General features: G+C 43.9%; 1 protein-coding gene across 1 annotated transcript in view; it reads right to left on the minus strand.

The window, feature by feature from the left end:
* LOC126298302 (uncharacterized) overlaps window positions 1-27929 on the minus strand; it is an 826796-nt gene that overhangs the window by 273076 nt on the left and 525791 nt on the right. The gene's annotated exons all lie outside the window — the stretch shown is intronic.

Consider the following 27929-nt stretch of genomic DNA (forward strand, 5'->3'; position numbering starts at 1 on the left):
CCTCATGACAGAGTAATAATGAGTATAAATGCCACTGTAGCATAATGGACAGATATACACCGCACGAGCCCTCAGGCAAGCTACAAACAGTACTCCGTGTTCGTGTACGTCACAGAAAATTACGCTACGTACACGAGCACGAAGAGTTGGTTGTCACTTGCTTGCGGTCGAGTATGATGTGTGGCTGACTCACTCCGGTTTTGTTCTCCGTCATTATGCAGCATCGTCATTTCTTAAAAAGACACGCTACTGAAACTGTTCGCAAGTCTACCATAATACTGGGCAATGTCCTAGACCCCTCTCATGTGAAGACGTTCAGTAAACGTAACTCCTATGGGAAATAAAAAACATTTCTTAACGGCAGATGAGGTTGTGTTCTACATACCTCTTTGCTATTATGACTAGCTTATGCCAATAAAAAACTAAATTTATTCTTTTTCGACCATTATTTCCTTACATATAAGTGCTCAGTTTGTGACACTGTACATTCTTTTTTTTTTGTAATTTTCATCTAAAGAGTGTGGGGGCATACCGTATAACGATGGTGTAGAATGCCTCAATATTTTGTCTTCGAGATAGTGGGGAGACTATGTTACCAAAAGACACAGCCTTGTAGAATGTATAATTCGTAATAATTTTTCGAATGTATGCAATCGGTAAATGTCAAGTAAACAGCTCTGTTCTCCTTGTACGAAATGGTTTATATTTGACGGGGAGGGAGAACAGGACAGTTTTGTCAGATGTACTCTCAGGCTAGCGTGCGTGCTACTGGCGGTCGTACATAAAGTTATCTGAGTAAGAAACAACCCTTTAACAATGCCGCCCGTACTAGTGAGAACAAATGGAGGATAATTTATAAGCGAAGCGGTTGAAAAGGACATAAAAAGAGAGAGCGCGGGGCAGCCTCGCCATTGTACTTGCCGCACAGGCGGAAGGCAGTGACCGCAGCGCCAGCTGGTGGCCACACCCCGGGACCTTCTCGCGCATCTGCACAACGCAGTTTTTCAATTCCTTCCCGCTGTACAGATTACCTAGTAGCACTGCTGAATACACTTTACTCTGACGGATATGAAAAGTCTTACACCACGATCACGTAGGTCAAACGCTGCCGAACTAATACACCAATTTTACCTGCGTGTGATATATCCCTTCATATTATACACTGAGGTGCCAAAAGTCAAGGATACCTCCTAATATCGTATCGGACCTCCTTTTTCCCGGTGTAGCGATTGGACGTGGCACGTGCTCAAAACGTTGTTGGACGTCCACTGCAGAAATACTGAGACAAACTGCTTCTATAGCCGTCCATAACTGCGAAAGTGATACCAATGCAGGGTTTTGTGCACGAACTGGCCTCTGAGCTATGTCCCATAAACGTTTCATGAGATTCAAGTCTAGCAGTCTGGGTGGCCAAATAATTCGCTCGAATTGTCCAGAATGTTCTTCAAACCAAACGCGAACAACTGTGACCTGAGCCGCGTGGGATTAGCCAAGCGGTCTAGGACGCTGCAGTCATGGACTGTGCGGCTAGTCCCGGCGGAGGTTCGAGTCCTCCCTCGGGCATGGCTGTGTGTGTTTGTCCTTAGGATAATTTAGGTTAAGTAGTGTGTAAGCTTAGGGACTGATGACCTTTGCAGTTAAGTCCTATAAGATTTCACACACATTTGAACAGTGACCTAATGACATGGCCCATTGTCATCCATAGAAATTACATCATTGTTTAGCAACATCAAGTGCATGGATGTCTGTAAATGCTGTCGAAGTAGCCGAATATAACCGTTTCCAGTCAATGGTCAGTTCAGTTGGAACAGGGAACCCAGCACATTCCATGTATACAAAGCCCACACCATTATGGAGCCACCACCAACTTGCACAGTGCCCTTGGTTGGTTGGTTGGTTGGTTGGTTGATTTCGGGGAGGGGACCAAACAGCGAGGTCATCAGTCCCATCAGATTAGGGAAAGATGGGGAAGCAAGTCGGCAGTGCCCTTTCAAAGGAACCATCCCGACACTTTCCTGAAGTGATTTAGGGAAATCACGGAAAATCTTAATCAGGATGACTGGGCGCGGGTTTGAACCGTCGTCGCCGGCCTATGTGGCCGAGCGGTTCTAGGCGCTTCAGTCTGGAACCGCGCGAGCGCTACGATCGCAGGTTCGAATCCTGCCTCGGGCATGGATGAGTGTAATGTCCTTAGGGTAGGTAGGTTTAAGTAGTTCTAAGTTATAGGGAACTGATGACCTTAGATGTTAAGTCCCATAGTGCTCAGAGCAATTTGAACCACTTTTTTGAACCGTCGTCCTCCCGAATGTGAGTCCAGTGTGATAGCCACTACGCCACTTCGCTCGGTGCAGTACCTTGTTGACAACTTGGGTCCATGGCTTCGTAGGGTCTGCGCCACTCTCTAACCCTACAATCAGGTCTTACCAGCTGAAATCGCGACACATCTGACCAGGCTACGGTTTTTCAGTCGTCTAGCGTCCAACCAATATGTTCACAAGCCCAGAAGAGGCGCTGCAGGCTATGTCGTGCTGTTAGCAGAGGCACTCGTGCTGGTAGTCTGCTGCCATAGCCTATTAAAGTCTGATTTGGCCGCACTATCTTAACTTAATCGTCCGATTCACGTTAAATTCTGTGGTTATTTCACACAGTGTTACTGGTCTGTTAGCACTGACAACTCTACGCAAACGCCGCTGCTTTCGGTCGTTAAGTGAAGGCCGTCGGCCACTGCGTTGCCCATGGTGAGAGCATGTGTCTCTGAAATGTGGCATTCTGACACATTCTTGGCACTGTGGATCTCGGAATGCTGAATTCTCTAACGATTCCCGAAATGGAATGCCCGATGCGTCTAGCTCCAATTACCTTTCCGCCTTCAAAGTCTGACAGTTTCCGTCGTACGGCCATAATCAGATTGGAAACATTTTCACATGAATCAGCTGATTAAGCCGGCCGCTGTGGCCGTGCGGTTCTAGGCGCTTCAGTTCGGAACCGCGCTGCTGCTACGGTTGCAGTTTCGAATCCTGCCTCGGGCATGGCTGTGTGTGATGTCCTTAGGTTAGTTAGGTTTAAGTAGTTCTAAGTCTAGGGGACTGATGACCTCAGATGTTAAGTCCCATAGTGCTTAGAGCCATCTGAACCATCAGCTGATTACAACCAACAGCTCCGCTAATCTACTTCCCTTTTACAGCTTGTAACCGCGATACTGCCACCATCTGTGTAAGTGCATATCGCGACCCCATGACTTCTGCCATCTTAGTGTAAAAATGGATTTACGTATTTGTGTTCCACATCTCCTGCTAAACCACTGGACCGATTTCAGCCAAACTTGAAACAAGGATCACTTACTGTCTGGAAAGAATCGCTGTGACTCTAAGAACCATCTACCTATCAAAGGGTTGGGGGTGAAAAAGACGTGCGAATACCTAGAATTTAGTCATCCAGTATCAGAATATCAGACAGCACTGGGTGACTTGCAATAACCTCTACACGAATTTTAAACCTTTACGAAACTTTTTGTCATTGACAACTTCCACTAAATGATGAAAGGGAAAAAGTTTATTGTTCACAACATTTTCGCTGTTAATTCAGTAAACCTGCAGCATTAGACACGACGTTTTAATTTATTACTTCTTAACTACCGCGCATATGTGCGAGGAATTTTGCAGGGAGTATTCAAATATACCACTGCATGTACCTGCAAAATTATATCATTGTACGGCACACAGTTCAGGAGATGTGACGTCATAAAGATTGAACAGCATGAAAACGAAACTTCAGGTCTAAATTCGTTAGAGATACAGGCGAAATACGTGTAACATTTGGTAAATATATGTGGAATATATGTGACATAGCGTACTCTGGCAAAGTACCGGGTAAAAAGCTTCTCCTAAACCCCTGAATCCATTTGAACCAACCTTGGTACACAGATTAATTATTATCTGGAAAGAAATGCGGCGGGGGTAAGGTTGAAAATGGTTCAAATGGCTCTGAGCACTATAGGACTTAACATCTGAGGTCATCAGTACCATAGACTTAGAACTACTTAAACCTAACTAGCCCAAGGACATCACACACATCCATACCCGAAGCAGGATTCGAACAAAACAAAAAAAAAGTTCAAATGTGTGTGAAATCTTATGGGACTTAATCATCAGTCCCTAAGCTTACACACTACGTAACCTAAATTACCCTAAGGACAAACACACACACACCCATTCCCGAGCGAGGACTCGAACCTCCGTCGGGAACAGCAGCACTGTCCATGACTGCTGCGCCCGAGACCGCTCGGCTAATACCGCACGGCTGGATTCGAACCTGCGACCGTAGCGGTCGCGCGGTTCCAGACTGAAGCGCCTAGAACCGCCCGGCCACACCGGTCGGCACGGGTGTAAGACCCGCCAGCCTGCAATTGGGGTAGGGGTGATAACGTGGAGAGAGAAGGAGAAGAAATGGAGATGAACACGGATAGAGTGGGTGTTGGGGGTGGCCAGAGAGAAGTGGAGGAGGAAATGGTCAGAGAAATGTAAGAGGATGAGGTGGACAGAGAGGGGGAGCAGGAGATGGACTGAGATTAGGAGGAGGAGGGAAGTGACTTACAGGGGTTGAGGAGATAAACGTGGGAAGAGGAGTTTGACTTAGACGGGGAAAGTGGAGGAGGACCTAGACGGGGGAAAGGAGGTGATGGACAGAGAGTGGGAGAGGAGAAAATGGACTAACAGGAGACTGAAATTAATGACTCTGAGAACGCTGGGTACTCAGCTAGTATTAACTAAAATTTTGCTCATAAGCGAATTTACTTTCAGTGTAGAAAAAAGAAATTTCTGCAGATGAAGAATGGTGTGAGTAGATGGTCGCTGTTGGGAGTGACTAACTTTACTCCGACTTTTCAGTTGGATATCACAATACAATATGTCCAGAGGACGTGCAGCTAATCGTTACTTTAGGACTTTGAGAAAGGTCGAGTCGCTGGAAACAGTGACAAGAGAACATCACACCGACAAATCGCACAGTCAATTGTCTGTAGTACAATTACTGCAGAATGGGTGGAGATGAGGACTCAAGACAACATCGTAGCAAGGAGAGTAGTCGCGGGCTCTTGTAGAACTACTACACGAGAAGATGGCAGAATTGGTCGACTGGATATGACAGGTAGGCGCATGATAATAGCTGAAAGAATTTCCAGGCAAAGCGTCACCAGGGGCTGCCGAGAGGAGATTAATGAAAGCTGGGCTGAGATCTCGAGGTGCCATCGTCGTTTACCGCCAAGACTATACTGCAGACAACGAAGTGTAAAGTCACAGAGATATTCTGTGGCGTTGAGCGATGAGTCTCACTGCTGTATGCGATGGTCATATCGACGCCAACGTGTCCATGTGCAACCTGGTGGAAAAAACGACACAGGATGTAGTGATTCTCGAGACCCATGCCCCTCCAGTTCCTTGAATCATGGTATGAAGAGTTACTGGATATGACCACAGGAGTGACTTGGTAATTGTTGAAGGGTGGCTGAATGGTCGCGAGTATGTGGAAAGGGTGGTAAACCCTGTTGTATTACGATTCATCATCAGGGTACATAATGGGCAATGGCATATTTCAGCAGCGCAGTGGAAGACCCATCAATGCAGTTCACACCACATACGTCTTGTGGATTTCACGGATCCTTTAGTGTCCTGCTCGCACCTCCGATTTGTCACTCATAGAGCATGTCTGGGAGACGTATATTTTTATGTCAGTCTCCAGCCAGCATGTTAATTAAGTAAGACAGCGCGTGTTTCAGGCGTGGCAAGAAATTCTGTGGTGTCACCGCCAGACACCAAACTTGCTAGGTGGTAGCCTTTAAATCGGCCGCGGTCCGGTAGTATACATCGGACCCGCGTGTCGCCACTATCAATGATTGCAGACCGAGCGCCGCCACACGGCAGGTCTAGAGAGACTTCCTAGCACTCGCGCAGTTGTACAGCCGACTTTGCTAGCGATGGTTCAGTGACTTCTACGCTCTCATTTGCCGAGACGATAGTTATCATAGCCTTCAGCTACGTTATTTGCTACGACCTAGCAAGGCGCCATGATCAGTTTCTATTGATATTGTAAATCATGTACCATCAAGAGCGACGTTGGTCATTAATGGATTAAAGTTAAGTATTCCACCAGCTACGCTCGTTTTTCTCAATTCTAATTCCCTTGTCATGTTCCAGACCTCACGCCAGCCTGCGTGAGCTAAAGCGCGTGCATTTCGGCCTCCTGTAATGACGATGTTGGCTCTCCTGCCAACCACAACAAATTCCTCAAGGTGACATTCGGGGACTGTGCCAAAACGAGTAAAAGAGTGTATTTGTGCCTGTGGGTGTCACACGTGGTGTTACTCACAGCCGCCTTGTGTGGCTGCGTTGACACGCTGATCATTTGCATATCCTCGTCGAAGCATGTAATACAATTCATTTCAATTTAACGTTTGTTGCATTTTTCGTGTGCACGGTGCTACGACTTTAACATCAAGCAGAGCAGTAGCTTTGTCAGAAGTGCGGCGAGAAAACGAAAACAAAATACAATTGAAAGCAGGACAAACGTTTTATTATAGAGTGTGAGGATCTTATGCTTTTGTACATACGGCACTATTTAAAATTGTAAGCCTATTAATAACAGTGCATGCAATGAGGCTAAATATCGATGTCGAATTAGAAGTAGTAGTTTGCGGCACCAACAATGGTACTTTGTAAGAACAATTAGGAAATATTAAATGTAAATTTTATCAAATTATTTTAGTTCATCGGAAGAATAATTTCATATTAGCAAAAGTATTATCTTGAACGTAGGAAACAGCTTTATAGCTTATGAAGCTTGGGTTTCAGAGGTCTAGTAAACAAATCTGTGAGAATCAAAATATCCACGGGTGTACTGCCGGTCTACAGTGTCCAACGGGCACAATATTTCGGCGATCATACATGTCGCCATCATCAGGTGAACTGACGGACTGAGCTCCTGTGAACGTGCCGGCACGGAGATCCGTACGGTAAAGCTGCTCAGAGGGAATTGTGTTCGGTCGCTTCGCTTCGCTTCGCTTCTACCTTACGAGCTTTCCTTTGCTCGCGTAGGAGCAGGGTAAACAATATTTTGTTGTTCCTGCTATGCCTGTGGTTTCTGTTTCAGTGCCTGACTTATTGGATCGTCCTATAGGGATGCAGTTGCATCCTGCCTGCTGAGGGTTGTTAGTCCCTCAGTAGGTCAGGCCAACGTGTGGTGTACATTTTGGCCCAGTTCCTGTATGAGCCGGTTTTCTGAGTTCTCGGCCTTGGCGTAGAACAGTCGTGCAGACTGTCTGAAGCGGTCCCGCAGTTGCAGGATGCCGGTCTGTTCATGTAGCACAGTGGAGGAATATCTTCTTCGAAGGCGCAGGGCGAGCTTTAGGGCTCTGTTCTGCACCCTCTGCAGCGTGCCTATATGAGTGTCGGCTGCCATGCCCCACACCACGGCTGCGTACTCTAGTACTGGTCTGACCAGCTCTAGGTACAGGGAGATGCCGTGTTGGGGGGCCAGCGTCGACGTGGGGTTAAGCAGGGGGTACAGGGTGTGAAGTCGCCCTATAGCCCTGCTCCTAACTTCCTGGACGTGTGGTCTCCAGGTAAGGCTCTGGTCGAGTGTGACCCCGAGGTATTTGCCGGTTTTACTGCACGGCACGGGGCTTCCCGTGATAGTAACCGGCGGCAAATCGGGAGGCAGCAGTCTTCTAGCGAATACTACTGCCTGGCTCTTTGCGGCGTTCTGCTTGAGCAGCCACTTGGTTGACCACGCGCCCAGAGTGTCGCAGCCAATCTGGAGGAGGCGTCGCATTTCCCCCACGTTCATGCTCCGCACGAATAGCGCGGTGTCGTCAGCATAGAGTGCTAACTTCACCGGCGCCACTTGTGGGGCATCCGCGGTTAAAATGGAGTACAGCAGTGGGCCAAGGACAGACCCCTGTGGCACTCCTGCTCGTATGGCCTGTGGGTCGAGGTGCCATCATCTAGTCGGACGTGGAAGGTCCGGTCGGCCAGATAGGAGCGGATGAGGACTCCATGTGATGTCGGTACCCCGTGCACAATGAGTTTGTACACAAGGCCGTCGTGCCACACGGAGTCGAAGGCTCTGGAGACATCAAGGAACACCGCCCCAAGGTATTCCCTGGTCTCCAGGGCGCGCATGGCTTCTTCCACCAGCCGCAGAAGCCGGTGGGTGGTGGAATGACCGCTCCTGAATCCGAACTGTTCGTCCGGGATGATGCCCTCGACCGTCACATGTCGGAGTAGCCTCTTGGCGTACAGACGCTCGAACACCTTGGAGATGGACGAGAGAAGGCTGATTGGCCTGTAGTCTTCAGCCAGCCGAGCGTCCTTATTCGCTTTGGCTACCACTTCCGCGTGTTTCCAGAGCGGAGGACCTGGTTGAAGATGCCTGTAAGGAGCTGGTAGGCCCCTTCCGGCAAGTTCTTCAGCAGGTGATTGTTGACGCCGTCGGCGCCTCCCGCCCTTTTGGTGTTGAGCGTCTGTATCTGTTCTGCCACTTCCTCCTCCGAGATGGGGTCGATCCTGTCGCCTTCTTCTCTCGCTGCTAGGAAGATGGGGAGCTCTTCCTCCACTCTGGCAATGTGGGCCACATCGAGATTGTCATCCACTGGGGTGAACGACGACTCGAAGTGGTCGGCCAACAATCCTGCTTTCCCATCTGGACTGCAGACGACCATCTGCCCAGCCTGCAGCGGTGGGACTCGCTGCCGCCGGCGCAGGAAGGACTTGACGACTCGCCAAGCGCTGCCGTCCTGTGGGTTGAGGGTGGCGACTAGGTCGGCCCAGTCGCGGTTTCTATGTTCCTCAACCGCCGCCTTGATCTCCCTCCTCATCCTGTTTAGGAGGCGTTTGGTGGCAGGTTGTCGCGTGAGTTGCCATTCACGGAACACTCTGTTCTTCTCCCGTATAGTCTCTCGTATGTGCAACGGGAGACTACGGGCGAAATCCTTTGGCTGGCGCGGGGGAGGAGGTGACGCTTCTTCAGCTGCAAGTAGCAGCTGGCGGTTGAAGTACCGTAGTACGTTGTGTACCCCCACTTCCGTGAGGTCTGGAGCATCTGAATGACGTTCCAGGACATTCTCCTGAAACCTTTCGCCATCCATTCGGTGGAAGTTCCTACGGCGGGGTGGGAGGGTGGCCCCCCTTACGTCGATGTCGTAGACCACTGGTAGGTGGTCTGACGACAGTGCACACCGAGTGGTGGCGGTCATGTAGTTCCCGATGCCCTTAATAAGGGCGATATCGAGAACATCTGGACCATCTGACTCCCCTTGGTGTGGATAGATGGTGTGGTCCTGAGGTCCGAGCGCGGTGGCGCCATTGCGGAGGGCGACACGGAGGAGTCGACGACCGCTGACGTTGGTGAGATGGGAGTTCCACTCCGTGAGCTTGGCGTTAAAGTCGCCAGCCAGGAACACCCGTCCCCCGATCGTCAGTAGCGTGTCAAAGTCTGCCTCCAGGAGATTACCGCGTGGCGGCCTGTAGGCGGCCACGAAGGTGATCTGTCCCACCATGGAGGAGACATTGACCCCTGTGGCTTCAAGGGTTGCCAGGGCTGGGAGATGGATCTCACCGGTGGTAGCGAATGTGTACATGGAGAACTTCGAGGAGGAAGCCCTGTTGTCATCCGAATGGAAACCTACTTGCTTTTTCCGTTACGTAGACGACACGTTCGACATCTGGTCACATGGTATGGATAAACTCCTTGATTTCCTTACACATCTAAACTCCATACACCCCAACATCAAAATCACTATGGAGACTGAAACGGAGGGTAAATTACCTTTCCTTGACGTCTTGGTCAAGAGAAGGGCTGACGCCACCCTAGGTCATGGGGTGTATCGGAAGACAACGCAAACTGACCTGTAATTTGACGCAGACAGCTGCCACCACCCTTCACAGGGGAATGGGGTACTTAAAACTCTAGTACATAGGGCGCGCACTATCTCTGATGCAGAGAGTCTACCCCAGGAATTGGAACATCTGAGAACTATATTTCAGAAAAATGGGTACTCAGAGTGGCAGATTCAACGTGCGCTCCGCCCAACCACTACAGCACAACCTGTGGAGATGGATGAAATCACGAGGAACGAGGTAGGCATTGCGTTTATTCCATATACATCCGCACTCTCGGGGAAAATCGCCCGCATTTTGAAGAAACACCGGGTCAGAACTGTGTTTCGTCCTCCGAATAAAACTCGTGCACTGGTGGGGAGCGCCAAAGATGACCTCTCTTTGAGGAATGTCGGCGTGTACCAGATTCCGTGTCAATGTGGCAAGTCGTATATTGGTCAGACGATGCGTACCGTCGAGGATCGATGCCGTGAACATCAGAGGCACACTCGACTGATGTATCCGAGCAAGTCGGCGGTCGCTGAACATTGTTTGTCGGAAAATCACGCTATGGAGTATGAACGCACGAGGATTCTGGTACAGACGTCGAGATACTGGGACAGCATTGTTAGAGGGGCCATCGAAATTCGCACCAATGACGACCTCATAAACCGTGACTGTGGCTATAATCTTAGCAAGGCTTGGGAACCAGCGATTGGGTTAATCAAGAGTAAATCGAGCAAACGTATAGTTGTGACGACCACGGCGGACAGAGCCATCACACCGAAGTCATCTCAGACGCCGTCGCAGTCTGTTCCACCGTGCGATCGTGGCGCGGGGCGCGGACGGTGGAGGGAGCGCGCCGCGGGCGGAGGGTATTTAAATCGGCCGCCGCCGCGACCGAACCCAATTCCCTCTGAGCAGCTTTAGCGTACGGATCTCCGTGCCGGCACGTTCACAGGAGCTCAGTCCGTCAGTTCACCTGTTGATGGCGACATGTATGATCGCCGAAATATTGTGCTCGTTGGACACTGTAGACCGGCAGTACACCCGTGGATATTTTGATTATCAAATACGCCGGGAGAAACTCAAGAATCACAAATCTGTGATTGTTAAAAATGAATCAAAGTTAGCCATTTGACGTTACATATATTACTTCAGGTCTGCGTCCACTTCCTAAAGAAGTACTGTATGTGAATAGCGAGGCTGGGGCAGACGGAGTATTGCAAGAGGAACACAGCAGGGAGTTAATTAAGGAGAATCGTTTATTTCAGTAACCACCTAAGTGACATATTTAACAAAATGAAGATTTTGATGGGATGTTACTATTTGGAGATAAACACATCGTTTATTGCAGAAACAGCCTATGTTCCATATAAGGATTGCTTTTAGGCAGCTGTGTAAAAAATGTGTTTATTGCAGAAAGAACCCAAGCTCTGTTACTTAGGTTCTTCCTGCGGTAAATTAATTCCCCCCACTCATGACGGTTGGTAGCCCTGTTAGGATTACGTGTTTCTTGACCCTTCTTTTGTTTTTACTGAGTCTGTTGTTGTTATGGTAACAAACACGGAGTGATCGAGAGTGTGTTTGTAGTGAAAATAGAGGTGTATTTAGTGATTATTAAGTAGTGTGCAGTTCTTAAACCATGTCTGACAGTTCAGACGATTCACCTAATCCCAAGCGTAAACGTGGAGTGAGACATGAAGAAAAATACAGGCGGAACGTTATCCGGAAAGCTAGAGCGCAAGGATTGTGGTACGTGTCCCACAAAGGAAAAGAGGTCGCCCAGAAAGCCCTATCGAACATTGTGATCTGTAAGTGTAGCTATAAATGTCATTTAAAACTTACTGAAGAATCTATACAGGCACTCTGGAATAAATTTTATTTTTTGGAGAGTAAAAACACGCAAGACAACTACTTTCAAACATTGGTTGAGGTTATGCCAGTAAAACGTAGACGTAAAAACCGTAACATAGAGCAACAAGGTCAAGATGAGAATGTTGACTTGATGTTGTAAGAATGTACAATACGTTCATTCTATATAACGCTGATCTACAAGACAGAGTTAAGTATAGTTTCTACTATAAAAACTTCAAAGAGAACTTCTCATATTCGTTTGGTCGGCCTCAAGTTGACATTTGTTCAACGTGTGAAAGATTATCTGTAAAACTGAAAGACAAAGCTCTGAGTGTAAATGCTAAACGGAGTGTAGCAGCTGAAATGGTTTTGCATAACAGAAGATTCAAAAAATATTATTCAGCTATGAAAGGAGCGTCTCAGAACAATGACGATGATACCGTGGCATTGGCATTTGACTTCATGCAAAACGTGCCTTTGCCTCATATACCTGTACAGGAGGTATTTTATATGAGACAGTTCTGGTTAAATGTTTTTTCAGTAAATAACTTAAAAAATGGTGCAAATGGCTCTGAGCACTATGGGACTAAACATTTGAGGTCATAGAACTAAGAACTAATTAAACCTAACTAACCTAAGGACATCACTCACACCCATGCCTGAGGCAGGATTCGAACCTGCGACCGTAACGGTCGCTCGGTTCCAGACTGAAGCGCCTTTTTATTTTATTTTTGCACTTTGTTCGTTGTTGATCGTTACGTTTGGTCGTTACGGACGTCACATGACATCCGTTCAAGTTCGTTTGTTGATCCTTCTACACAGTTTTTTTTTTTTTTTATTACAAAGGCCAACCGGCTGTCTGACCGAACACGCTGAGCTACCGTGCCGGCTGGTCCTAGAACCGCTCGGCCACATCGGCCGGCCATGACTACTTAAAAACTAACCGTTCTAAACTCTATCTGTACCATGAGGGAGAAGCGCACAAAGGTCCAGATGAAGTCTGTTCTATGCTGCTACATTACTTTGACACTGAAATTCCATCTAATGTCAAGCACCTTATATTGTTTTGTGATGGGCCAACGGGCCAAAATAAGAGTCACACAGTTGTGCGATTCTTATTGAATATCTGTGACAGAGGTCGATTTGAGACGATTACGCATAACGTTCCAGTCCGTGGACACTCTTTTTCGTCATTTTGGAAGTATCAAACGGCTCCTGAGTACATCAGTACTGTGAGCTCATGTTTAAGGCAAGTGCGTCAGGACGTTTTACCGTTTATCATCTTACCTCGGACGATGTTTCAGGTTTTAAACATTGGTGGCCTACGTCGTACAAGAAAACTACAAACTCTTATGAAACATCAGGCAGAGATGTACCAAGAGAACAAACTATTCCTGTACTCTAAGGATACTTAAGGAAAAGTTGTGGTAAAGGTGTTTATTGGAGGATTTTCATTTACTTTCACTCTACTGAAAACTGACAGCCCAACTGAACTACATTTTGAGAAGGCTTATCCTTTGGGAAAGATACGTTGATTACGGTAATGTTATTAGTCGGATATCAAATTAGTGAGCACAACGTAATTTTAGGTTTCAATCAACAAAAATAAACTTGATGACCTGATAAAATTAATGGACTACACTGTTGGTTCCGAAGAACTTTATTACAGTATTACTCAATGGCACACAACCGAGAAAGAAACTGTCGAGGACATGCCAGAGGCTGAATAAAGCCAGAAAGGCGTTTACTGTACAAATTTGTATTTTGTGGTTCACTAATGTACACCTGTTACATTTTCATAAATAGAACGGTGTTATTTACTTAATCTTTCATCTTAAACCATGCAAAGTTTAATCAGTTTACGTGTCTGTTTCTATATTATTGCTACAGAAATTAACAGGAAAAGTGGTTTATTTCAGAAACAACCTAAATGCAATATTTTAAAAAGTTGTTTAGAGAATATTAAATTTCTTTAAAATTATTTCGCTTTTCGTACACATTTCTAGCACCTCAGAGTTTTGTTCAAAAATATTAGAAGGAGATCAGACCTCAACTTACAATGCTACACAGTTTTTTTTAATTTCCCAACATACTGGAAAAGCGTACTTAGGTGGTTTCTGCAATAAGCGATTCGTATTTACTTTAAACAAGAAAAAAAAACACAATAAGGGGAAATACCAAGTTGATTGAGACGTTAATGGGAATATCGATTGATGAGGGATGCATGCTGGGTTAGTCTATGCAGTTGTGCAAAGCCACTGTGCCAGGGTAACGTAACTGTAAGCACATCTGCCTATTGAGCAGGAGGCTCAGGTGTTAATCTCAAAAATGGTTCAAATGGCTCTAAGCACTATGGGACTTAACAAATGGTTCAAATGGCTCTAAGCACTATGAGACTTAACATCTGAAGTCATCAGTCCCCTAGACTTAGAACTACTTAAACCTAAATAACCTACAGATATCACACACAGCCATGCCCGAGGCAGGATTTGAACCAACGACCGTAGCAGCAGCGCGGTTCCCGACTGAGGCGCCTGGAACCACAGCGGCCGGCTGCTGATCTCTGCCTTGGTACAAATTTTCATTCGTCGCTTCAGTCTGCATACATAATCATAACAGTGAAATGTTTAGACCAACTAAAGACAACGAATGGATGAACAACAATCAAAACAAACAGAAGTTTGAAACTGACCCGGAGTGTTAATGGTAAACATAAAACAGTTTTCAAAATTAAGCTTCTAATAGGTATAAAAAGGAAGTTTACAATCAGTGTTTGTTTTCTGTTTCGAGATTTGACAGTGACGAATGGATGTTTTATGCACCATCTAAAACTGAGGGTTGCTCAGGAAACAATGGTGTATGTTGGGAAATGCAAGGATAGACTGCATAAAAAAAAATGGATCAGACTGGGGTGGAAGACATAATTAAGAGAGTCATGAAAATGAAATGGAAACGCTATATAACTAGCAAGGCGAATGGATGGTAATTGGTGCAAGGTATTCCTTTGATGTCTTGCTAGAGATAAGACAAGGCCGAGGCGACCGTCCTAATGAATGATGACAATACAGGAGCAACATGGTTGCTTGCAGTTGAAACCCTTACTGCATGGAAGAGTGTTGGGGAGGCCTTTGTCCAGCATTCTTTGTCAGCGAACACTGTATTATGATTCTACATCTACATCCATACTCCGCAAGCCACCTGACGGTGTGTGACAGAGGGTCCCGCGAGTACCTCTATCTGTTCTCTCTCCTATTCCAGTCTCGTATTGTTCGTGGAGTAAAGGATTGTCGGTATGCTTCTGTGTGGGCTCTAAACTCTCTGATTTTATCCTCATGGTCTCTTCGCGAGATATATGTAGGAGGGAGCAATACACTGCTTGACTCTTCGGTGAAGGTATGTTCTCGAAACTTCAACAAAAGCCCGTACCGAGCTACTGAGCGTCTCTCTTGCAGAGTCTTCCACTGGAGTTTATCTATCATCTCCGTAACGCTTTCGCTGTTTCTAAATAATACTGTAACGAAGCGCGCTGCTTTCCGTTGTATCTTCTCTATCTCATCTATCGACCCTATCTGATACGGATCCCACACTGCTCAGCAGTATTCAAGCAGTGGGCGAACAAGCGTACTGTAACCTACTTCCGTTGTTTTCGGACTGCATTTCCTTAGAATTCTTCCAATCAATCTCAGTCTGGCAGCTGCTTGACCGACGTCAACTTTCTATGATCATTCCATTTTAAATCACTCCTAATGCGTACTCCCAGATAATTTATGGAATTAACTGTTTCTAGTTGCTGACCTGCTATTCTGTAGCTACATAAGGGATCTATCTTTCTATGTATTCGCAGCACATTACACTTGTCTACATTGAGATTCAGTTGCCATTCCCTGCACCATGCGTCAATTCGCTGCAGAACCTCCTGCATTTCAGTACAATTTTCCATTGTTACAACCTCTCGATATACGACAGCATCATCCGCAAAAATCCTCAGTGAACTTCCGGTGTCATCCACAAGGTCATTTATGTATATTGTGATGTGGTGATGTTGGTAGAATAGTAGATAAATGAGATCTTGTGTTGCCATAATAATGAGACGATTGGTTTTGAACTGTCATGTGAGATACTGAAGGGCATGCTACAGAGAAGCTGATGAAGCAGACACAGCGTGTGGTAGTTACGTAACTTGCCTCTTCCCAAAAATCCTAAACGGACTTATTCAAAACGGTAAATTCTCAAAACGTAATGCATAAAAACATTAGCAGGTACTTGTGCCTATAAATCATTTTCACTACCTGTCCTGGTCGGACTGCATCATGTGGAATTTTTTAACCAAACTTTTTTGAGGATAGAAAGAGCTTTTCCAGGGGCTGAAAATACCGTTGACCACACCAGTTCTAGGAACTAATTGGGGTCAAACGAGAATTTTCTACTCTTTACACTGACCAATCACAGTGCGATCTGCCACACCGTACTACTAACAGAGACGAGCCTTCTTATTTTGGGAACACGATACACTTGTTGCATCCATAGTGGTCTATTATATGCCACGCAGGGGTGCCCAGTTATAATACAGACCTGTATTTGTCTTTACAAATAAAACAGTTTCTGCGTCAGAAACCTGTCTATTTTGCCAATACGCGTTTCGATGGTTCACACTATCATCTTCAGGTGGAGAACTGTTTATTTACATAGCTAGTGTTGGTCCAGAGTAAAGACGTATATTCACAGTACCAAGGGCAGACCAAGGGCAGTGTAGGTTAGTTTACGTCTTTTGTGGGACTGTAGAGTTATAAAAGTCTGCTTTCTGCCGCCTGGTGTTCTCTCCACTGCCTGTAATTCTATAGTCTCTCAAAGGTCGAAATATAGCCTACGCTGTCCTTGGTCTACTACCGTGAAAAGACGCCTGTGCTCTTTACCGACACAAGCTATGTAAGTAAACAACTCTGCACCTGAAGATAATGATGTGAGCCATCGAAAGGCGTAGTAGCAAAATACATAACTGACCGACGCAGTAAATATTTTATTTGTATTTATGAACAGTATATAACAGTATATAATGCCGTCCCTTATGTATGAAATATTCACATTTTTGTCTTCAGTAGTAAGTCTGCTCAAAATATTCGCTGTTGTCTGATCATGTGTAAATTGTGAAAAGAAGGTTTATGCGTCATCATCATCCGCTATGCGCAGGTCATTGTTCTGTTATCGTTCTCTGCTCTTCCGTGACCATTAAAAATATTTTAAGGTTTCAGGCCCCTTGTGAATGACGTATAGGCCACTTAGAAGCTGAGGTTATTATTTAAGCTGCAACAGCTAAACATATGGTAAACCCGCGTTAATGCTCTGAAAAGACGAGCGCTAATGGAAACCCTTATCTCTGAACACTCAGCGAGAAACGCCGTGGATATTACACTGCTTTGAGAGGGCGCCACGATAGTAGACTTCACTTAGACACCATTATCTTAGCTTTCAAGGTGCTTCGTGAGCTGAAGCTTTAATACACTTTTCACGGCCGTATGAGAAATGCGTCCGCGCATTTCGACCAAATGCAGCAGACGTTGTTCGTTCGGTAATGGCACGCTTCTAGCTCCGAAATTTCGTCCGATTCACCAGGCTAGCCCGACTTTGGTGGCATCTTTTCTAAAACTTCAGAACAAACTCCTCTCTGCAGACTTTCTTTCCTAATTTGCTTCCCTGTTTTACAATAAACTGACTGGGTTTCAGGCAGGATCCCCGTTTTATTCGATGATGAGGTGGTATTTCAATAGAGCTGGAGAGCCTCAGCGATGTTTTTCTAGTTTAAGGGGAACACCACGTGGACTGAGGCGTGCATGGGAATTTGGATTGAGGAGGGAGGGCGTGCTAGGGTAGTCCGTGTATCTGTGAAAAATCACTGTGACAGGGTGACGTAGTGGTCAGTGAGAAAGGGACCTGGGTTCGAATCCCGGCCTTGGTAAACATTTTCATCCGTCGCTTCAGTAACTTAGTAACTTTTTATATACACAGGGTGAGTCAGGAGGAAGGGTACATGCATTGAGGGATGATAGCATTAGTGATTCTGAATTAAAATACTCCGAATGGTTTCCAAGATAGACCGCATATAATATCACTTTCCTATGATTTCTTGAATCACTTGAAACCCGCACCCTTCAGCAAAAACAAAATTACATTCAGTTTCCTACAAAAAAAGGACCGGTTCATGTTTATCTAGGACTTACAGTTTGCCCAAAGACAGCGCGAGGATACTGAAAACGAGGCGCGACGCGCATGCGCTGTAGCTTGGTACTCTTTGTAGCCAAATTTGAAGTAGTTTCCCGACCTGACGGAACACGAATGTCCTGTATCAAACTGTTCGTCTGCGTCTACATAGATACTCTGAAAATCACATATAAGTGCCTGGCAGAAGATTCATCGAATCAGTTTCACAATCCTCTATTATTCCAACCTCGCTGAAAGAACGGACACCTGTATCTTTCCGTACGAGCTCTGATTTCCATTATTTTATCGTGGTGATCGTTTCTCCCTATGTAGGTCGATGTCAACAAAATATTTTCGCATTCGGAGGAGAATGTTGATGATTGAAATTTAGTGAGAAGATTCCGTCGTAACGAAAAACGCCTTTCTTTTAAGGATGTCTAGCCCAAATCCTGTATCATTTCAGTGACACTCTCTCCCATATTTCGAGATAATACAAAACGTGCTGCCCTTCTTTGAACTTTTTCGATGTACTCCGTCAGTCCTATCTGGTAAGGATCCCACACCGAGCACCAGTTTTCCTGCTGCATATCGACATTAATGATATGGGCCTGTAATTAAGTGGTTTACTCCTATTATCTTTCTTGAATATTGGCGTGACCTATTCAATTTTCGAGTCTTTCGGTACGGATCTTTCGTCGAGCGAACGGTTGTATATAATTGATAAGTATGGAGCTAATGCATCAGCATACTCTAAAAGGAACCTAATCGGTATACAGTCTGGACAAGAAGACTTGCTTTTGTTAAGTGATTTGAGTTACTACACTACTCCGAGGATATTTACTTCTACGTTGTTCACGTTGGCAGCTGTTCTTGTATCGAATTCTGGAATATTTACTTCGTCTTCTTTTGTGAAGGTATTTCGGAAGGCTGTGTCTAGTAACTCTGCTTTGGCAGCAGTGTCTTCGATAGTATCTCCATTGCTATCGCGCAGAGAAGGCATTGATTGTTTCTTGTCGCTAACATACTTCACATACGACCAGAGTCTCTTTGGATTTTCTGTCAGGTTTCGAGACAAGGTTTCGTTGTGGAAACTGTTATAAGCATCTCGCATTGAAGTCCGCTCTAAATTTCGAGCTTCTGTAAAAGATCGCAAATCTTAAGTATTTTGCATCTGTTTGAATTTGGCATGTTTATTTCGTTGTTTCTGCAACAGTCTTCTAGCCCGTTTTGTGTACCCAGGAGGATCATCTCTGTCGTTTGTTAATTTATTTGGTATAAATCTCTTAAATGCTGCCGATACTATTTCTTTGAATTTAAGCCACATCTGGTCTACACATATATTATTAATTTGGCAGGAATGGAGATTGTCTCTCAGGAGGGCGTCAAGTGAATCTTTATCTGATTTTTTGAATAGGTATTTTTTCGTTTATTTTTGGAGGATTTGGGGGTTACAATATTCAATCGCACAACGACAACCCTGTGTTCACTAATCCCTGTATCCGTTTTGATGCTCGTTATTAACTCAGGATTATTTGTTGCTAAGAGTTCAAGGGTGTTTTCACAACCATTTACGATTCAAATGGTTCAAATTGGTCTGAGCACTATGGGACTTAACATCTAAGGTCATCAGTCCCCTAGAACTTAGGTATGGATCCCTACAAATCAGTACCAGGATCCTCGGAAGTAACTGGAGGAAACCGCGGAAAATATAAATCGAAATGGTCGGATGAGAATTTTATCCTCGTTCTTCCATACCAGAGTCCAAAGTGTTAATCACTGTACCACCTTGCTAGATTCGAGTTAAACAGGCAGAACACATATCGATGAATGACTGCTACTCCGTGAAATTCCTTCAGGAGCAAGCTGCGGGGCCCTACTGACGCAATTCGTTAGACTTTACACTGAATACACTGCGGAATTAGCCTCTTTCCTAGCTTACAACTATCGAGAATCTTTTGCCAGCGAATAGTTCCGCAGGACTGGAAAACCAGAGCAGGTGATTCACATTATGACTTTCTCAGAGCAAACGACACAAGTTTCAAAGAATGAGCATAGATTAAGGAAAAACTAGTTCTGTGTAAGACACAGTATCTTGCAAGTGGTATATCAAAGCGAAAAGGCGGATTCAGTCTTTCTAAATTACCGAAAGGTGTTAGACACTGAACCGTCATCTTTGACTAATAAGAGAGACATGATCGTACGGAGTATTTTCACAGGTATGTTGTTGGTTTCATGAGTGTATCAGCCATAAAAATTAGTACGCAAATTCTCGACACGTTGTTCCAATTTAATTTTCACACCACTGCAAGGATGGGTGATGCAGATACAGTGATAATGGTTTTGATAAATATCTGAAATTGCTAAAACTGGAAAAATTTTCAGAGCCCATAGGAATCCCTGTGAGATTCTATACAGAATTTGCGCCTGAGTTATGCCCTATTTCAACCAGCATCTACTACAGATCTCTCGAACAGAAAACCGAGACCAGTGGATGGAATAAATAGCACATCATACCCTAATAGAAGAAGAGTAGCAGAAGCGATCCACAAAAGTACCATTCAATGTCCTTGAAAACCATTTATTGTAGAATCTTGGAGTATATTCTAAGCTCAAACGTAACGAGGTGTCTCGAATAGAATGATCTCCTCCATGCCAACCAGCACAGATTTCGAAAACCCAACGTCCTCACAGGCGTGGACGAAGGGTGTCAGGTAAACGCAGTATTTCTGATTTCCGAAACGGGTTTGACTCAGTATCACACCTACGCTTGTTATCGAAAGTACGATAATGTGTGTTAACAAGAGAAAGTTGTGATTGGATTGAAGGTTTTGTGGTGAAGACGACGCAGCATTTTTAAAAAAAAACGAAGTTGTACGAAAAACCGTGGCACCAGAATATCAACGAGTCACAGTCTGTATCGGTCAACTCATACAAATAACTGGATGTAAAAATTTGCAGGGATATGAATGGAACGATAGCATAAGCTCAGTCATACGGAAAGCAGGTATCAGACATCGGTTCATTGGTAGACTGCTAAGGAAATGCAATCAGTCTAAAAATGAGATTGGTTACGTAACACTCGTGCGACCCATCTTAAAATACTGATCACGTGTGTGGAACCCATGCCAAATACGATTAACAGGGGATATTGATCATACAAAGATAAAGACAGGACGAATGATGACAGGTTTGTTTGACCCTTGGAAAAACGTCATGGAGATGTTGAAGAAACTGAACTGGCAGACTCTAGAAGATAGAAGCTAACTGTCCCGAGATTGCCTGCTTACGAAGTTTCAAGAACCGGCTTTAATGGATGACTACAGGAATATACTACAAGCCTCTACATATCACTCCCGTAGGGATCGTGAGGACAAGTTCGGGTTAATATCAGAACACTAGAGTCATTTAAGCACACATTCTTTCCACGCGACATACGTGAATGGAACGGGAAGGCACCGTAATAACTGGTACAGTGGGATGTATCCTCAGCCATGCGCTTCACGGTGATTTGCACAGTATGGATGTAGTTATAGGAGCAGGAATGGAAGTGAAAGTAATATTGAGTGACCCCTAAGGAAGCGTAATATGACATTCAGTTTGCCCAATAAACGTAGTCGATTCGTCAGATAGGATCAGCAGCATTTTTAGGTTCTTCACTGACAATGCTGTTGTTGCACTCAAATATCGTTGTTGCACAATACAAGGGAAATGCAGAATGACTTGATAAAAATTTTCACCTGGTGTAATGATTAGTATTTCTCTTTAAATGTGGGTAAATGCAAGACATCGTCCGTAATACTCTACAAACCATCGTGAGGGTAGAATGTATTTCACATTGTATCAGCTATTAGGGCTTCTTCCCATTCCGTTCACGATATAAGGGGTGTCAAATGAAAACGAGACAGGTAAGTAAACAGTTCATTATTTCAAAAGTAATCGCCGTAACGGTTAACCCATTTATCTCACTGTGAGACAAGACAGTCGGTTCCTTCATGGAAAATTGTTTGCGGTCGCCTACGGAACCATGATTGTATCCAGGCGTGCACCTGAGAAGGCCCACATGTTGCCAAGATTTCATCGAGTACGACGCAGAGTTTTCGCTGGGAAGCCTTTACACATCCTCCATAGATTCCTGATCTCTCCCCATGCGATTTCCATGTTTTTGGAGCTCTGGAGAAAGACATTGGTGGCATTCTCTTTGCTTCGGACGAAGAGGTGCACGCACGGATACAATTATGGTTCTGTAGGCAACAGCAAACATTTTTCCATGAAGGCATTGACTGTTTTGTCTGACAGTGCGATAAATGTATTAACAGTTATGTCGATTACTTTTTAAGTAATGAACAGTTTGCTTAATTTTTTTCATCTGTCCCGTTTTCAGTTGACTGTCCCATATATTATTCATGATATCTTCATATTGGAACATCCAGTTTATAAATGAACTCAGTTATCATATATGGAACAGTATTAACCATTCGATATCCAATATATCGAAATTTTATGGTGTCGAATAAGCAGTTTGTGTTTCTGGGAACAGCATTGTTTCTGCCTTATCCAATAGTGAAAATGTAAGCAACATGGCTGGAATTATTAGCTGTCTGTATGGTAGAAATATATTTGAAAAGTCTGAAATCTTCCTAAAAAATTAAATATAGTTATGGAGAACTTGTCAAGGTATAATTTGGTAGGAAAGACAAAAAAAAAATCTGATCAAATCTTTATAACTATCTACGATTTTTTCATGTAAAAACTTTCATTACACAATGGTGTAAATTATTGCTTCAAACAAAATACATGTAACATTTGTAATAGTATACTGAGATTAACAATGTAACACTGAAATTAAAAGTAACAGAAAGTGTGTCCTAATACAACTTCCTTAGATTATCTAGAAAATTTAATGATAAAGTTACAGTTTCTTACTTATTTCTTCATCACGTCACGACGAATAAATATTGAGCGCTAATACTAGGAAGCGATATATTGTACCAACTTGTGAAATAAGTGTTAGGGAAGGCGAATGAAAGACATAGGTTTGTTGAACAGTTCTGGCAGAGTGCGGTGCATCGTTTTGTATTAACACGTAATAGGGGAGAGAGTGTGGCAGATATGATACACGAGTTGGGATGGAAGTCATTACAGCAAAGACGTTTTTCGTCGCGGCGAGACCTTTTTACGAAATTTCAGTCACAAACTTTCTCTTCCGAATGCGAAAATATTTTGTTGAGCCCAGCCTACATAGGTAGGAATGATCATCAAAATAAAATAAGAGAAATCAGAGCTCGAACAGAAAGGTTTAAGTGTTCGTTTTTCCCGCGCGCTGTTCGGTAGTGGAATAGCAGAGAGATAGTATGATTGTGGTTCGATGAACCCTCTGCCAAGCACTTAAATGTGGATTGCAGAGTAGTCATGTAGATGTAGATCAGTAAAGGGAACCACAGAGAAGGCACTAGTGTGGTCAATTCTAGATAAAGAACGATCATTATGCTGCCACCGTCACATCACACAGACAATCTTTTTTCCCTCGCTCAATACAGGACTGGAATAGGGCAGAAAATCGGTGCGAAGTATTCTCCACGACACACTGTCCTGGGACTTGACGGTTATGTATGGAGATGATTGATTTACATATATGACAAGAGCATGATTCATATAACGTGCTTCTGCATCCGAGCGATGTCTAAAAAAGTTACTGAAACGATGTGAATCTTGTAAAAGAATTTGAGAAGAATAACGATATTTAACAGAAAGTTTAGAGATAAAAATCTCGTTGGTACCTAGGTAAAAAAGACAGAATCCTAGCTGAGTTTTTCAAGACAGGCACAAGTCAGACTCAGTATGTCTTATTGGCCGGTTTCCCTCCTTAATTTTACAAAAGCATCATCAGAATCTCTGCAATTCACAGTTTTAAAGCACAACTGTCAGGCAACTAATGCTTTTTTAAAATCAAAGAGCAAAGCCGGCCACTCAAACATACTGAGTAATACTTGTGGCTGTCCTGAAAACCTTAATTTTAACACTCGTTGTTTCCCTCACAGGTAATGCTGCTCTCGGTAGAATCCTAACTCACCTGAAACAAGATAAGGTATGATGTCATCATTGGACTCGCCGAAATAACGATGTAGGGATGATTGGATTTAGGGAGATAATATGAGAAACAGCATTCTCTGCATCCTACTGTATTACACAAACGCTGAAATACCGTAGTGGCTTTTGCTTCGTCGTTAAAAGAGATAAAAATCCATCATTATCCTCTCAACGTCGGGAAACGGTAAATGTAAAGCCATATTCTTATGCGTGACTTCTATACGTGTACCGTTATTGTCCACGAGGTTTATTCCAGTTTCGTTTCTAGCGATATCGGTAATATTGTGGTCGTACAAAGCACTATCTTTATAGTTTACCTACAGTACATTGTACAGACGATAAGGCATAGTGGACATTAAAGTTCAGATGATTTAAGTTATGACTTCATGTAGCTCCGTTCTCATGTTAACTGGGACTTTCATACTTCTGTTTCGTATGCTTTCATCCTTGTCGGTATATAAACAACCTTTCACCGAAACTGGTCAAGCATAAATAGTGCTCTTTCCTGATTATGCAGCCGTATAAAATTGAAATATATATTGAGTGTTTCTTGGTAAATGGCCTATCACTAAGAGAAAAACCGTGTTGCCTACAGGGTCCAATGTGTCACTATCAATAACAATAGAGCACGAAGGAAAGAAAGTATGTAAAACTGCGTGTTCAAAGCCCCTAAGTGCGAATATTCGTCGCATTTAATCGTTTTTCAAGCAACTGATCTCAGAAACATCCGCTCAACGCGTAAGTGCTGATTTCGATGATCCAGGCATCAGGAAGTTGGCTTACTTTGGGCATTTCTGTTCACTGATGCCATATGGAATACTTCCACACTGAGAAACAAAATATTCATCTAACAGTAAGGTGCTGTAAGATAATGTTTGGCGTTCATCCTCGAACCTCATAAACCTTACAACACGTTTACGCTCTCATAAATTATCTTGTGAAGATCTAGTCACAATTTGACAATAATGACAACAATTATAAATATGGCACTGGGACGAATGTCTCCACCGTCCACAATGTAACATTACTCTTGCACAGGAACGAAAAAAGCATGTATCCATAAAAACATTTGACTACATCCTGTAAGAATTACATACTACCAGACAATGAAATCAGTTTCAAAAATAAATTGAAATTGTTTCTGCTTGACAGCTGATTCCACTCCATAGTTAAATTTCTCAGTGGATAATATCTGTGTGTTGCCTTGCTACATTTTTAAATTTTATTGTAAAGTAAGAAAAACATAAAACGAAACAAATCAAAAAATGTGTAAATGACTAGCAAGTAGCCCTATTTACACAGAGAAAATGTGTCTTATTGTTAAACCTACTGATGCGTTTCACATAATTGTGAGTTGTCAAAAGTATTATCCACGAAAAACACAAATAATTAAGTTGTACTATCCTTGTCAAACCGAGCTTCTATTGCGTCTTAATTTAGAATGTTAACTTATATACCTCCGCATCTATCCGGCTTCCTTGGTCATATACCTTACTACCGATAAGCTGGGCCGCCAGTTACTTACTCCGCGTTTGTCTGATAATACAAAAGCCTCGTACTGTTCTCATGAATGTCTGACGTTGGAACAAATCAGTTAGCGACATCCAAATAATCGTACGTATACTGAATCTGTGAGGTGCTTGTTTCTAACAATAGATGATCTGACTCAGGATGCATTCTTGCAATATGATGGTTCATCGTTCTTTGCCTGCACACTCGCCCGTGACCTATATATACACGATCTCTTCCAGTTCAGAGAATCTCTACTGCCACATGATCCACGATGCAGTTTACCAGATGTCAGTACCACATACGTCGGAATTACGTACCTGATCGTTGTAAGTACTGCATTTTGGCACAGAATGCTGCGTTATTGGTACTCGTTGATAGATTTTATTCTAAGTTCACATGAATTCTTAATGTAAATTAGTGATGAGCTTGTTAGTGGATGCAGCTATATGGCCATTGAAGGTGACTGGAACAGCAGATTCCGACACGTCTTTGTCCGTAAGATATGATCAGTATCAAGAGGGCTGTTCCCTGCTCTGGTCGGTATCAGCTACTCCTAACGAGCTGCGCGAGTGGGTAGGACCACAACGACGCCCTCGTTGTTATGCGAGCCGCTTTATGTATGCTTAAAATCTCTCTCTCTCTCTCTCTCTCTCTCTCTCTCTCTCACTGCAACACACACACACACACACACACACACACACACACACACACACACAGCCGCGCGCGCGTTACCGATGTTATTTCCGTACAAAATTCTTTTGTATCTTTCCTTAGGACAGCTTCACAAAACTTCGAAGTTGTTCAGATCATTCGAATTAGCACATTTTATAATGCGTAAGAATTGTTGCACCCGGTTTTAATGTGCATAGCTCAATATTTCAGTTCTTCAAAAAATTTTTGAGCCGGGTTTTCGACAGCTGACAGTGTAGTTGCTGTTGGGATTAATTATCAACAGTAAACTTCCTCAGCCTTAAATTCCAGTAGATGAACCTGCTGATGTTTCTGAGAATAATCCGGGTTATAGCTTTCCCGACATGATCGATAGAAATTCATTCTGAATTATTATTAATACAGGAGAGTATTGATCTTAGAGCTTCATGCTGGTTGTGCCGTAGGTAGTGGGGTAAGGGATCGACCCATGTGAACGTATATTATCATGTAGGCCTAACTCAATTTTCCTTATATTTAATTCTGGGATTGGGTTAACAGCGGCTAAAGGTCCCAAAACTGGATTCATTAAATAACAAGTGATCAAAATGTATTCCCTCGAACCAAATCACAAGATACTATGGACGAGCTACCCACAGTGTAGTAAACAACACAGGATAGTTGTTAGCCAACTTAAGTGAAAGACATCAATCGGTTTAAGTGTGACGCACTGTATTCTATATTTGTGGAGGAAATAGGTAAGAAGCCCAGACGCGCTTATACAGGTGTAAAACATCTACAAGCACCAAAGTGTAAACGTTGCTAACTTTCTAGAGTGTAAACGTTGATAACTTTCTAGAGGCTCCACTAGTTTCTCTGGCCGGTACGGCTAACGCGGTACACTCTGTACTAACAACAACGCAATCCACAACCGTGACTTCTATTACGAAGGTCCACACTGAGGTACGAATCCGAGTAATATGTAACATGTCTCTTGAGTCGTTAATTGCAGTGAAGTAAACACATATGTCTTTATGAGGTGGCAAGACTTGGAAAACACGCTTCATCTATACGGCAAATAAATGAACAGTAAGAGCCTTGGTGTGGCTGTTACGTCTGCTGATTTCTGGAATAGGGGGGGGGGGGGGGGTAGGTGGAAATGATTGGCTGGTCCTTTCCTAATCCCCTTTGGAGGCCTACGAGTGAGAAACGACCAATGAAATTGGTTCAAATGGCTCTCAGCACTATGGGACTTAACATCTGAGGTCATCAGTCCCCTAGAACTTAGAACTACTTAAACCTAACTAACATAAGGACATCACACACATCCATGCCCGAGACAGGATCCAATGAAATTGTCTGCATGCGGCTAATGTGTCTGGTTGGCCGATACGCTTGAATGTTAAACAATTTCGTGGAGCTGTTTTGGAGCTCGTCGAATGGAGGAGTCGACCTGCAGACGTTATAGGCTTGAAGTGGCAAGTCGTGGGTCCTATAGGACGGCGTGGTTGTTTTAAAGTGTTTATCTGAAGTCAAGAGACAGCGATCTTTCACAGAAAGTTTATTATTTAAATACGGTAAGATTACAAGAATCGGAACTGCATTCTCGTACGCGGGAGTGAAATTCTGTTCTGTTATTTCCGTGTTTTTCTGGGCGACTGCTGCCGTTTAATGAGTTTGCAAGTGCTCTGTAGGAAGTGGTATCTTGTATCAGAACGTGGAACTGACAGCTAAGGGTGGTTCACTTAACTAAGAGGATTT

This window comes from Schistocerca gregaria, chromosome X (assembly GCF_023897955.1).
Source record: "Schistocerca gregaria isolate iqSchGreg1 chromosome X, iqSchGreg1.2, whole genome shotgun sequence".
Taxonomy (NCBI): Eukaryota; Metazoa; Arthropoda; class Insecta; order Orthoptera; family Acrididae; genus Schistocerca; species Schistocerca gregaria.